The sequence below is a fragment of the Eulemur rufifrons genome, chromosome 4 (genome assembly GCF_041146395.1).
Source record: "Eulemur rufifrons isolate Redbay chromosome 4, OSU_ERuf_1, whole genome shotgun sequence".
NCBI classification, from domain to species: Eukaryota; Metazoa; Chordata; class Mammalia; order Primates; family Lemuridae; genus Eulemur; species Eulemur rufifrons.
This window is the reverse complement of record NC_090986.1, coordinates 38,713,321-38,727,931: the sequence shown is the minus strand read 5'-3', so window position 1 is coordinate 38,727,931 and position 14,611 is coordinate 38,713,321. Positions and strand designations below refer to the sequence as shown.

The window sequence follows — 14,611 nt, the reverse complement described above, 5'->3', positions numbered from 1 at the left end:
TGGATAGGGTTTAGTTACTTACTTTATTTACCAACAGGCTTCATTGCCTTTCACAATACTTCATAATAAAAATTGTCTTAGATCAAATTTATTCACTACACCAAGGAAACCTTAATTTCATGACCCATGCGTGCATGTTTATGTGTTTCTGTGTGTTTTAACTGCTGAAGATATGTTTGCTTCTTCTATTCCATAAAATAAAGCGTGTTTTCAGACGTTTATATTTTTTCATTCTACATAATACCCTGTATTAGATAAAAATTGTTCCATGTTAATCATAGGCATTATTAATTAAAAACCACATGCTTAGTAATTAGCCTGTAGGGTTTGTCCTCCTGCCAGGACAGGGAAGACTCCCTGGATAGAAGATGTCACGCTGACTAAGCTGATGCTGTGCTTGCTCTTAGCCAAAAGGCCAAGAAGTAAGGCAGCCAATTGGCTGGAACTGAGCAGTCAGTCAAACGGTTTGGTCCCTGCTGGATGTAAAGCAATGGATCGGGTGCCATGCGGGCTCTCTGATGAAGTAGAAGACGCAACAAGGGGTCCAAAATCTAATGAGCAGAAAGGAACATTGAAAATGGAAGTAAAGGACATTACAACCAACAGAAATGATGAATAAAGGATTGTTTTTAGTGATTAAGTATCCTAAACTATGCAATTGGTAAGCATTGTAAACATATCAGAATTTGTGTTGTTAAAAATTCTTCTCTGGATGGTTTTTTGCTTTAGAACTAAAAGCTAAGCTTTGCGCAGTGGCAGTATCGTAGCCAATGAGGTTTATCCGAGGTGCAATTATTGCTAGTTGAAATAGAACTAAAAGCTAGACTGCTTTGGGCCATTTTTAATGGATACCACTAATCGCATGCTCTGTGGCAGCTCCTCTCTTCCTCCCACCAAACAGGATCCCAGTTCTGTTCAGGCAGCTATTCCTCCCCCGGCAGCCCATGGCACTCAGGGGACGCTGACTCCATCTTCAGCTTGAGGAGCGCCCTGAGAAGGCAGGGAGCACTTGGCGTTTTGTGCGTAACTGGCATTGGTCCAACTCTGGTGGACATGTGACCCAGTTAGACCAATCAGATGAAGGGGAGCTTTTGATTCAATCTAGAGAAATATGCTCTCTCTTTCAGCTGGACAAGAATGAGGAAGTGTGTGTCCCAGCTGCTGCTGGTAGCCCTCTTGTAACCAATAGGAAAGCCAGTCTGAAAACAAGGCTGATATGTATAGAAGGCATAGGGCCAAGAGAAATGCCAAAAGGTGGAGTTGTAGCCCTGTGTAATGCCCTGAGGTCGCCCTACCTAAGGCTCCCTGTTATGTGAGATGACGTATGTCCAGTTTTAAAAGCCAGTTGGAGTTGACATTTCTGAAAGGATCCTAACTTCCATATCATTTTATAAGGAAGGGATTATCATTGAAGGCAAGTATGTACTGCATTTTACATAGTGTGTTAACTCATTGTGTTCATGATTCTTATATTACACTACCTCTCCAAAAGCTGCCTGAGGTAGCAAGCCTGTAGTCCATCGAAGACAGTGAAGCTTCTAGACTTTGTGGTAGTTGAGCTTATTCCACCACACACATTAGTTTTAAACTTATTTTAATTAGCTTGCTTTTTCATTTCTCTCAGCCATAAAATGGAGTTTATAATTCTTTCACAAAGATGCACAGGCAAATAACAGGCAATCTCTATATTTTAAGTTTTTCCTTTTTAAAAAGCAAATGTAAATGCACTATAAGGTCATTTAATTATATATTATTTTTACTTATTGGGGAGCCACATTCAACATAAGAAGAATATGTCTTTTCTATCATATACTTGATTTAAATAGAGTACCTGGGCTTCAGCTTATGGCTGATATTATCCTCCAAATCTAAGAGGAAAATTCTGCAACCATTCTGATTACTTCTTTCTTCTCAGTCGAAGTCTTACATAGATCATGTTGAGTCAGGTAAAACGTGAGATCCTTAGCTATGCACCAGGCTAGAAAAATTGCTTCAGCCCAAAAGACTGAAAAGGCATCCTGTGGCTGAAAGGCACACCAGAGCAGAAGCCTGCCTGGTTCAGAATTCATTTGCATGAATCTTTGTTTCCCAGGGAGCCATCCCAGCCACCAGCAGCGTAAGCTCCTTTCTCTGTGGATTCTGTGACTTCCTCCAAAGGCTGACCTTTTCTTATTGCAAATCCAGTATCCATATTCCATAATTTGTATAGTATAGTAAATTGGAGATCATTCACTTGTGTGAGGTTATGGTGTAACCTGGCCCTTCGGGGCACTTCTTAGTACTCTTTGCCTTGAGTTAGGACTCATCAGATACACACTGCCCATGGCTGAAGCTGTGATTCAGTGGCTTGCTTGTAAAAGGGATATTTCTCTGCAATTAGGCAAAATAGAAGAGAAATTAAATGTGAAACATCCCATTCAGAAGGAAAGTAGACTATTATTTTCTGTATCAATTGTAAGGGTACTTCCAACAATATGTGTCAATTTCTTTGAGTAACTCAGGAAAAAGTGAGTATGTTAGTGGTCCACATCTTTAGAAATAAACCTTCAGATTATCTTCATTCATTAACTCCACCTTTAAAGATTTATTGAGGATCCACTTTATGTCCTGCATTGTGGCAGGAGCTGGAGATAGGTAAAGCTACAGTTGTGATCCTTGTTCTCACGGTGCTTACCATCTGGTGGGGAGAGCTGACAAAAATTAGATGAGCAAGCAGGTGAAGGTAATACTAGCTCTGCTAAGTGCTGTAACAGAAAAGTTATTTAGTGCTGCGGGAGGAGAGAGAGTCAGAGAGAAATTGATCTAAGTCAGAGAAAGCTTCTGAGGGCATTAACAAGGATAAAGGAAGGGGAAGAGTACCAGAAAATGAAACGTCCTGTGCAAAGGCCCAGTGGCAGGAAAGAGGAATCCTGTTTGAAGAACTGAAAGAAAGCAAGATGTCTGGAGGGCAGTGGGTGAGAGGTGTAAGGTGCAAAGGAGGCTGCCACCCAGATCATGAAGGTCTTCCTAGGACAGGTTAAGAATGCCCTATCCTAGGAGCATTGGTCATTGAGACATTTTCAGATGGGAGTGGGGATGTGTGAAATTCAAATTTATTTAGAAAAGATCACTAAAGAGGCAGAATGAAATGAAGAGGAAAAAGAGTGGAATTCCAGACCTTTTATAAATATTAAAATTATTTTATTTTGTTATTTAGAGATAGGGGCTCACTCTATAGGCCAGGCTGGAGTGCAGTGGCATGATCACAGCTCACTGTAACCTCAAACTCCTGGGCTCGAGAGATCCTCCTGCTTCAGCCTCCTGAGTAGCTACGACTACAGGCAGATGCCACATACCCAGCTAATTTTTTTATTTTGTTATGGAGCTTTCCTTGTCTGTACTCTCTGAATTCAGGTCAAGTCCTGCTTCTGGTCAGTCCAATATGGACTCATGACCCTCTCTCCCCAGAAAGAAATCCAAAAGAAAAGTATAATGACAGATAGAGGAAATCCTCTTTCAAGTGTAATTCCCTGAGAACGTGCCTGGGAATCACCGAGGCAGGTGCGGTAGTAGAGGGAGTAGAGGGGCAGGTAGCACTGTGGAGAGAGGCTTGTTAAAGATGCAGATTCGTGGTTCTGGCCCAGATCTCCCATGTAGGAATCGGGGAGGGGGGGGGGCTGGGGGAAGACTGCAACAAAGAGAACCTTCACTCTTACCAAACTTCCTTAGAAATTCTCATACCAAAATCTGAAAGCCAGTGCATTCTCTGACTGAAAGGTGAAAATTGACCTCTTTCCTGAGGCCACCTAGTCTAGGGCACTGTCCATGGTGACAGAGATGGTTCTACAGCTCAAAGGCAGAAAAATCCAGAGACTTACCCCAGGGGTCCTGTCTCCGTTGGGCGGTTTCTGCTTCTGAACTAAATTACCCACACAGTCTAATCTTAATATCCAGGAAGTTAGAGGTAGGATTTCTGTATTTCTGGATGAAACAAACTTTAAGAGATACAACCATGACTGCTCTGAGTTGATGTCTCTATAATTTCATTTAGCTGAGTGCAGAGCCTAGAAAAGCTGTTTCTGCTATTGATGTATAACATGCTGCTATTATTGGTCTTTTTATATAAATATATGTATATACACACACATATATATGAAATCTGAATTTTTGGAAACTTTAGCTATGCTGTCAACTTTGGAAAAAGTATCTCAGTTTACCACGTTGAGTTGGCATTGTATAGAAATTAACAGCCATATTGGTTTAGAAAGGTTTTTTTCTGTTTGTACGGGGATAACACACTGTATTAAATATGTAAGGTCTTATCTACATGGGTTTGATTATAGAAACTAAGAAAGTATTCTCTAAATAATAATAATGATAATACTAAAAAGAATGGTTTATAGCCGGTAAAGATTTAAGGACTAGAAAATAGGTCTGTCCGGTTAACAGAGCCAGAACATTTGCACTAGAAATGAAGAGAGGGGCTGGCTGTGGTCTGATAGTAGGATTTACCTGGGAAATGATAAACCTGTGACGATAGCTGCTCCCCCTTGCCCCCAATCTGTGCGAAGAACAGACCAAAGAAACTGATTGAAAACTATGGCAACATGAGTTTGAGTTCAATATAATGTGTATTTTCCAAATAATGACATTTAAAAATGCTAAGTTTGGCCGGGCGCAGTGGCTCACACCTGTAATTCTAGCACTCTGGGAGGCCGAGGCGGGTGGATCACTTGAGGTCAGGAGTTCGAGACCAGCCTGAGCAAGAGCGAGACCCCATCTCTACTAAAAATAGAAAGAAATTATCTGGCCAACTAAAAATATATATATAGAAAAAATTAGCTGGGCATAGTGGTGCATGCCTGTAGTCCCAGCTACTCGGGAGGCTGAGGCAGGAGGATCGCTGGAGCCCAGGAGTGTGAGGTTGCTGTGAGCGAGGCTGACGCCACGGCACTCACTCTAGCCCAGGCAACAAAGCAAGACTCTGTCTCCAAAAATAAAAAGAAAGAAAATACATTAAAAATGCTAAGTTGTTCTTTCCAGAGAGGGAAGTTTTAGAGTCTTTTTCAGGTAATATCTTTAAAAGGGGATCGATATGAGCTTGTCTGGAGTGTCTGAGAGGAGATATTGCTACAAGGCAGGCACATGGGCTCCATAATATTTCTAGTCCTGTCTGGTCCCTAACTTTATCATTTGAAATATTTCCATAGTAATATTTTACAGATAATGTGATGACAAACAAGATCTATACAGACAAGTGAGTAGAAATTCAATGAATAAGGTAAAATTCCAGTACAAGTCATATGGGAATTTGCATTCTCTAAGTTGCAAGGAAAAAAAAATGAATTTTAGGTTTTATATGGCTCTGCTTCATTAACTTGATCATGGGCAAAATGAGATTCCTGATTTCCACCTACAAAGTAGCATATGAGGTAGCAGTTAATTATTTATATCTCCTATTATTATCAGATTAACACAGCAGGTATATGCAATAAGCAAATGGATGACTCTTTTTTTTCCAAATTTACTCTGACAGTCTGGAAGCAGATTCATTTTATGGATTTCCTCCTGCTTTCTGGTATTTTTGTATGAGACAGCATTTCAAAAACAGTATCATACTAAAAATCTAAAGTGTTAGTGAATAGAGGACTTGATCTACAAAAATGGAAGCAATGACAGCAGACATGTGGATTTAAAAATTTTTATCTTCTTGGAAAAATGTTTACAAATTTTTCATTTCAATGACAAATTTTTCCAAGCCATTATGAAGTTTGCATTTTTACTTTAATACAATTTAACATGGTCAGTTTTAAATTTGAGGAGCCATTTAAACATATACCTGTTATGTAATTTCAAAACCATTCGTTTGCAGTACTTTGGTAGTAGTGTATAACTCTCAACCAAACGTTATCTTTTTCTGGAAACAACCCACATACTTCATTTGGAAAACCCTTCAGATGTATGTATGTCCAGGTGAGATGTATAGTCATCTGGCTTTGTAAATCATGTTTCTAATTCCAAGTTGTGTCGGAAGCACACACTCATTCACAAGGCCTATGGCTGATCCTTGTGGACTGTTGAGACACATCTTTAAGGGGAGAATTCCAGGGACCTCCAACCAAACTCTGAGAGCATGTGGTTTTTATGCAGCCACCAGCCTCTTTAGAACTTGGCTTCCAGCTGAGTTCCTGTGTAAGATAAAAATCCTAGTGCAGAGTCTCTCCTCTCAAATTTCTGGCAGGTGTGTGCTAGATCCTGACTACTAAATACTTTGTAATTAGAATGCCTTGGGCAATCACTGTCATCCTACATCTGTAAGGGAGTGAGGGCAGTGTTAGCATGACTGTGCTCATTTCTTTAACATCCCATGCCTATAGACCCAAACACAGCTGCCTGAAGGGCCTGTGTTTGATGCATGAACTATAGGAGGACCTCAGAAATGAGTCTAATTATATCCGTATCTGAATGCTTTGTGGAAGCAAGATGCATTATTCATAATCAAGACTGAACCTCTATATAGGGAAAAATAGTCCCACATAGGTACTGCACTTTTTAAACAGCACTTTCAATTTTTGTGTTTATTATGTTTATTACCTGCTTTCCCAACACTGGAATGTCAGTTGCCAGAAGGCAAAGGAATATTTTTCTGTTCTGGTTAGCAATGTAGGAATAGCTGTTTGAACAATGTATGGCACAAAGTTAGGTATCAATGAATAAATGAATGAATATTAGCTTTTAATACTAAATATTAACCATTAAATTAGGATAGTTATAGGCAAACAATGTGTGCTTAAACTATTTTATCTAATGTAATCAAGTGAGGGACATATTTTCTTCCTAAACTGTGTACTGAATATATTAGTATCAGATAATCAAATGTGATCGAGAAAGCAAAGTGAGAAAAACAAAATACCATCCATGGAAGCTGTTTATCTAAAGGACAATAAATTCCCGAAAGGGATTTTAAGATGCCCAGCCTGGAGTATGTGTACAGTCTTAGTGATTAATGTATTGAAGGAATAATTAATGATGAAATAAAATTTTATCAATATGATGCCACTTCATAAGGACATCATTGCTAACCTCAGTCTGATTATTTTTATAGTTAAAATTGCCATGTCATATCTACGATGTGAGCCTGTCATTTTTTTTTCATGTAGATATCAGGTAGAATTTGGGTTTATAACTTTGGTTTATGCCCATTTAGAGTTTTATTACTGCAACTAAGAACCCTAAATGTCCTAAACTTTCTCAGAGAATGGCCTGGGCATTATCTCTGTTTTAACATAATTTTGGGTTAAACCTATTGTTATCACTGTTTCAGACTATTTGTCATGTATACAAATAAGTCAGTTTTCTGAATAAAATAGAATAAAAAGGAAATATCTCCCCTTTCTTACAAATATAATACTTGTAGTCTCATAACCATACACAACATATATTTGTTCATTGTTTGACTTTAGATTTTTCTTTTGTTGCCAAACAATGAACAAATATATATTGCGTACCAATTTGTCCTTCAATTTTATTTTTCATTTTCTTTGGTCTGTACCTCATTTTCCTATACACTTAGAGGATGATTAAAAAACTTACAGTCTTAAAGGCTCAGAAGACACAGGAATTATTTGAAATACTGAGGAGACCTTAATATCCATTCAGACTAGTTATTTTAATTTAAAGAAACTAGAGGCCAGAGAAGTGATTGGCCAAAGGTTACACAGTTACTCCATGATAAGGTGGGCCTGAGGTTTCTCCATTCCTTGGCAAAGGCTAATTTCCTTTGCTTTTCTTTTGGTGACCCACCTCATCATTTAGCTGAAGATAATGAGGAGAGCTTAGTTAATACTGGTTGGTTTACATTGAACTGAGTCAGAATAAATTCCTTTACCTTTTATATAGAATTAAAAATAATCAAACTGTTTCTTATTAGCAGTCTGAAAAATGTCTTTAGAGAACATGTATAGAAGTCATATTAAGTATAGATATAGCGTGATTAAGGAACAAATATTTATTGCTAGATAAACTGCTGAAGGATAGATATTAACGCATTTTCCCAGTTAATTAGTGACGGTCAGAAACAATTACAGGAGATAGAGGATGAGGCTCAGAGCGGGGGCATGGGATAAATGGATTGTAAGAATCACAAACAGCGACCATAGAACTGCCAAGCCAGCCAGCAGAGATTTATAAGAGGTTAGTAATTTGAATGAAGTTGAAGGAGGACGGTTTTAATATTTACTCCTAATCTTTTATATAAGTGAGTTGATATGCTTGCTTTTAAAAATCTATTCCCTTAGACGTCCTTCCAGTCCTTCCAGCAATGCACTAGCTTTGCAATTTTATTTCTTTGGACTTTCAAGCTAGAAGTGTACATTTTAAACTCTTTTGAAATTGAGTAATTATTTGCATTATATATTTATATATTATTTCAAGATTTATAAAGCAATGAGGGATTTGGAGGCTTGTCTGGTGACATTTATGTCCCTTTTTAAAACAAAAAATATAGATGACAAAATCTTTGTTTCTTTTAGCTTCACACACAGGCCAATGCAAATTGGAAATGCGTTGTATAAAGAGGTTTTTTCTAACTTCAGTTGCATCTGTCTGGTGAGGATCTGGTGGAGTGAGGGAAAGGGAATAGCTCCCCAGCTCATCTGAATCCCCAGCGACATCTCAGCTTGCATCTAGGAGGTTGAAACTCCTTGATGGTCCGATTGTGACCTGATGCAGGAGGCTAATGAAGAAAGGGCAAGGGAATTGGCCGAAGGTCTGGGACACAGCTCAGGACATTCCTCCTAACTTATAAAAAACAAGAAAACGTCACTTTATTTGCTTTAAACCTTACTGTATTCAACACCATGCCAAGAAATGAAGGTGATATTTGTCAGACTTTTTATGCATAAACAACTGCTCAGAATTATTTTCTAGTAGCTTTATTTTCTAATTTGAACAAAAGTTTTAACAGAGTATTTGATGGCAGCTGCTTTGAAATATAATTTGTTTGGGAATTGGATGATTTGGTAGAATTTATTCACTTACCAAATACTTTTTGCATGTATTTACTATGACGGGTAACTAAAGAGACATAGAAATGAATGAGATCACATTCTTACAAAGAGATTTTGCCGTAATGCTATATGTAGTGTTTCAGAACATAGTTGGTATTGTAAAGGAATGGAACTGATAATATTGGTGCTGAAATGTCTTTGTGACAATGAGATAAATTTTCATGTAACATTTTAAACTAAACCATGAAAGAGAACACAATGCTTGGAATATTGTTCACATTTATTCCTTCCTTTCCTTTCTTCTTTACCTTGCCTTTCTTCCCTGCTTGCTTGTAGCTCTAGCTTTTAAGCCATCTTTAATTCCTTCTACTTTGTGCTCTTGGGAGGACCTGCACTTTGAAAATACTTGACATTCAGGAAAATACACTTTATATGTTAAAAATCAATGGTGACACAATATTTACAGCCCAAAGGCCAAACATTTGGAGTTTCTTTATAGAGAGTAAGTGCTCAGAGACCAGCTTTGTGCTACTAAGCTGTAGACATCAAAGAATAATAATACAGCAGTTTTCAACTTGATGGCCCGAATGGGCTTCAGCCCAGTGAAGTGCAGTATCGAGCTGTTTCACAGATCTGTAATAGAGAGCCGGTGTGGGAATCTTTATTTTATCTTAATTACTAAGGAGCCCTTCATGTCTCAGAAGTCCCCATGTTTTGTTTCAAAACTTCTATCTGGAGAATGAGTTTATAGACTTGTGTCTACAAAGAATGACAATACTTTGAATTAGGTTTTAAAAAGATTCAAAGTGCAGCCAGGAGGGGAATTCTTTTGCTAGTCTCTGCTACATTACAGAGTTTCAAAGAAAGCTTATGGTAGGTCTATGATTTAGTAGAAAGAAAAGAAAATGTAGTCGGTGACTCCCCTGCCACCTAGCAAGTTTAATTTTCTTGGGTTAAGCACACATCCACAAACACAAGCGCGCGCACGCGCACACACACACACACACACACACACACCCCCAAAGCATTTATTAGCTCATTAGAAACTGCATTATGTGTCTGGGCAAGGAGTATCATTTGGTTTGTACATTTGACCCCTCATTGTTATTAGTTGCTCTTTTCTAAATCAGCAGAAAGAGGGAGGATGGCAATAACTATTACTAAGCTAATAATAATTATCAGGACCAAACATGGTTATTGATGGCTTCTCTGTCCTTTCATATGTATGCTCCCAGTGATACTGATGCGTTGCCTCTGTTATTGGGCATGAACTTTCTGTGACCTATCATTTATCATCAGATGAAGTTCTGCCTAGCCTAATAGTTACATTATGTAACAGAGCTTTCTGATGGTGAAAGGAATCCGCTTAAACCACCGATGTGCTAGGGTTTCATACGGGATATAGAGTATTCATTCTCTTTACTTGTAAAAGAGACTCAGAAGAAGTTATCTGACATTCACCTTGAAGAAAACTCTGGATGAAGCCAGACAGGGCTGATAAAGGATCACTTTGGGAATGGCTCCAAGCCTGCTAAACACAGAGGATGTAAGAAAGAGGAACTCCTCAAAGTACAGGGAATATAGTTATTAGACTTTCCCCTCATTTTCTGGGCAATGAGGTTGATGTCTAGACTCAAGGTCACACGTCTTATTTATGACTTTTTTCCTATCATACTACAATGCTTCTCAGGGATAAAAGACAGGAAGGACGTGACCTATGATCAATGTCTCTGGGACATACAGGTTGTAATTGCCACTAAGATCCCTGCTAAGCAAAGAAGTATATATTTTAGGTCCTTCCCTGAAATTATAGTGGAGAGTATATTAGCAAGGAGGCAGCTGGCTCTGGTGTGAGGTGAGAGGGGCAGCTTCCCAGGGATTCAGAGCATACAGCAATAGCATATGGGGATCCCAGATTGGCCCCACCAAAAAGCCATCAGCTGCTGTGTCCCACTTTCTGTGGGAATAGATGGTACATTGTCCCCAGAAGACCTATTGAAACTATCGAAACTGTGCATATAGCAAGATAATTTTTTGGTTGGTGGCGGGAGACATCATGGACAATGCTTTGTGTGGTTTTCCTGGGTGCTGCTATTAGGCTATGCTTCTGAACCTGAGCAGGTTCTTTTATCCCAGCAGGCTTTGAACATTATAGGTCCCTGAAGACAGTGGGCCAGAGCATTTGCCAATGGGTAATTATGCATACTTGATGTGCACAAGCAAAAAAAGTAGCGAAGAATTCATAGGTTGCTGTGCAGAAGGCAAAGCATCTGTAGCCGTGGGGTTCATCTTTAAAAGCCTCCTGAAGGTACTCCTGAGGAGTTTGGAAGTCGGAGAGAGGGTCGCTGAAGGGTCTATTACCTGAGAGTCAGACTGCCTAGCGGTGAGACTGCACCAGTTTCCTAGGCCTGCTCTAACAAACTGGGTGGCTTAAACAACAGAAATAAATGTATTTATTTTTCATTGACAAGTAGTAATTGTATATATTTATGGGGTCTGATGTGATGTGTTGATATATGCTTACATTGTGAAATGATTAAATCAAGCAAATTAACATATCCATCACCTCATATATATTTTTTTGTGATGAGAACATTTAAAATGTACTGTTTTAGCCATTTTGAAGTATACACTATGTTGTTATTAAGTATTGGCACCATGCTGAACAACAGATCTCTAAAACTTATTCCTCCTATCTAACTGAAACTTCGTGCCATTTGAACATTTGCCCATCCTTCTTCCACCTCTGGTAACCCCCACTCTACTCTCTACTTCAATGAGTTTGACTTTTTTAGATTCCATGCATGAGTGAGATCATGCAGTATTTGTCTTTTTGTGCCTGGCTTATTTCACTTAATATCCTCCAGGTTCATCCATGAAACAACAGAAATTTATTGTCTCACCTTCTGGGTGCTGCAAGTCTGCGATCAAGGTGTCAGGAGGGCTGGTTCCTTCTGTGGGCTGCAAGGGAAGGATGCATTCTAGGCCTCTCTCCTTGGCGTGGAGAAAACCATCTCCTCCCTGTGTCTCTTCACATCCTCTGCCCTCCATGCACGTCTGTCCCCGTGTCCAAATTTACCCTTTTTCTAAGAACAGTCATTTGAGATTAGAGCGCTCATGACTGCATTTTAATTTGATTACTTACCTCTTTGAAGCCCTCATGTCCAAATAAGGTACTGAGGGCTAGGATTTCAAAATATTTGGGGGGAACACAATTCAACCCATAACAAGGACTTTGTCTTGGTCTCTCTGAGATTCATTTCTATGGCTGATGGCCAGGAATTGTGTTTGAATGCCAGAAAAATTCTTGAATTGTGTGTGTGTGTGTGTGTGTGTGTGTGTACTAGTTGACTTCTTCCTCAGGATGGAAGTTTCTTTCACAGTTTTCAACCATTTGAAAGCTAATCAATTTCCTTTTTTGAAAGGGAAAATGTCCCTTCTTTCTTTATGCCCCTCATCCTTTTCCCGCTTACTACCTGTCTTAGTCCATTTGGGTTGCTATAACAAAATACTATAAGCTGGGTAGCTTGTACACAGCAGAATTTTATTTCTTATGGTCTGGAGGCTGGGAAGTTCATGATCCAGGGTGCCAGCAGATTCTGGGTCTGGCAAGGGCCCACACCTTGGTTCCTAGGTTCCTAGGCCTTCTTACTGTGTCATCACATGGACACAGTAAGACAGGAGGGGCTGTCTAGCTCTCTGGGGGCTCTTTTATAAGGTCGCTAATCCCATTCATAACCTAATCACCTCCTCAAAGCTCCACTTTCTAATACCATCAACCTGGGGATTGTGATTTCAACATACGAACTTGGGGCGGGGGTGCATAAAAATTCCGACCATAGGACCAACTGTCCCCTTACTTCTCTCACTTACTTTTTAATATATATAATATATTTACATTGTGCTGTTTGCTTTTTGATTCTCTCACTGTCCCTCAGGATCCTTCTTCCCTCATAATCACAATTAATTTTTAAATGTTTTGTTTCTTCATTTCTTAACATTACATTCCTTTTGACTTATATGAGTTTCTTCTGATTTCAGCCTCTTTTAAGGATTTTTCTTTTCCTCCATGGGTCTCAGAAAGGCTGAAGCAAAGACATGAAAAAATGTTTATTCATTTACGTTATTGGATTATGAGATTTTTATTATTCTTTCTACTGGAGTATTGTTTGTCCTAGCTTTTAACTATCCAGAGAGTAACCTTGCACCATGTATAGATTATCCTTTAACAAATGCATTTGTTTGTCAGTGATTTGAAGACTTATTTGGGGAATTTGGAAAGAAGCTTAAAAGAAGTTTAGAATGAGGATGTTTTATCCTGAGATTTTTACTTGAGTTCACTCACGACTAGAGTTGAAAACATAGATAGCATAGTCTTTCTTAGCTTCCAGAGAAAGGCTACCATTATGTCATAATATTATTAGAAGAAAGCAGGACTAATTGTTGGATTTTTTCCCTCCATTATTTTCCCTCCTGTCTCCCCTTTTTAGCTCCGAAACCCGGTGTTCTGTGATACATTGCTGGTAAATATTTAATTGCCATTCTCAGAAGTGTGTTTTGCATTTTCACATTACCCTCCTCCTCATGGTGATGAAAGACAAGATGGGTAATATATATGTGTGTGTGTCAGTGAGTATGTACTCTGGGTATTGTCTTTATAATAAAAGATAATATATACATTAGATTTCCTGTAATGGAGAACTTCGTCGCCTGCTTCTTAATGAGAGGTGCTGATGTGAAATGACCCTAGCTTTCCTAAACACACAGCAATCTAATTTGAACCTGTACGCCAATTACAGGCCTCTGTGGAGCACTTTATGGTGAAACAATCACGTCACAATAGGATTACAACACTATGCCCCAGGACCACAAGGGAAGCCAGCCCGGGCATAACTGCAGGTTTATTCCTCTAAATTGTCTGTAAACAGCATTGATAGCCACCTTGGTGCCACCTTGGTATTGTTTCTATAAATCCTCCATAGAAACAATCTAAAATGAATAGACAACGAGTCAGTAATGGCCTGTTAGTTCTCAACACAGGGTTGCGCCACTGATCTGCCTCATGAATACCATTCCCTCATAGGGATGGGTCCTAGATAAACAGTCACAAACCGCAGAACAGACGGGCTTTATGACCACAATCAGGTTAGATATTCCGAGAAATCATTGTGAATTGTGCCTTCTCCTCATTGGGAATTAGCTTCAGAGCCGAGTCATTTCGGTTCTCTTAGTAAGTTTTTGCAGTCACATACTTTCCATATTTACTTCCATTTCAATAAGAATATTTTTGCAGTTACCTGACAATGTTAACTCTCTCTGACTAATATAAGGAAAGCTGAAATTGTTATGTTTTGATCACTAGGGCAGGTTTGAAGAAGATGAGACAAGCAAAGTCAAGCCACTGAAATGAAAAGTAACTGCAAGGTTGTGCCAGTAGGTTGAAGTAATTGTGTGATGTGCAGTAGAGGATCATTGTAACATGGCAATATTATGGCAACCATATACTCTTATAAATTAAGACCAAATAGTATAAAATTATGCCATTAAACTGCAGAGAAGTATTGGATTTTTCCCCAATAGAGTATAAAATTATTGCTATTAAACCTCACTTCTTTGATACATAG

At 38.9% G+C, this 14,611-nt stretch overlaps 1 pseudogene; it reads left to right on the top strand.

The window, feature by feature from the left end:
* Positions 1-741: 741 nt before the first annotated feature.
* Positions 742-873, top strand: LOC138383049 (U4 spliceosomal RNA; annotated as a pseudogene).
* The last annotated feature ends 13,738 nt before the right edge of the window (positions 874-14,611 follow it).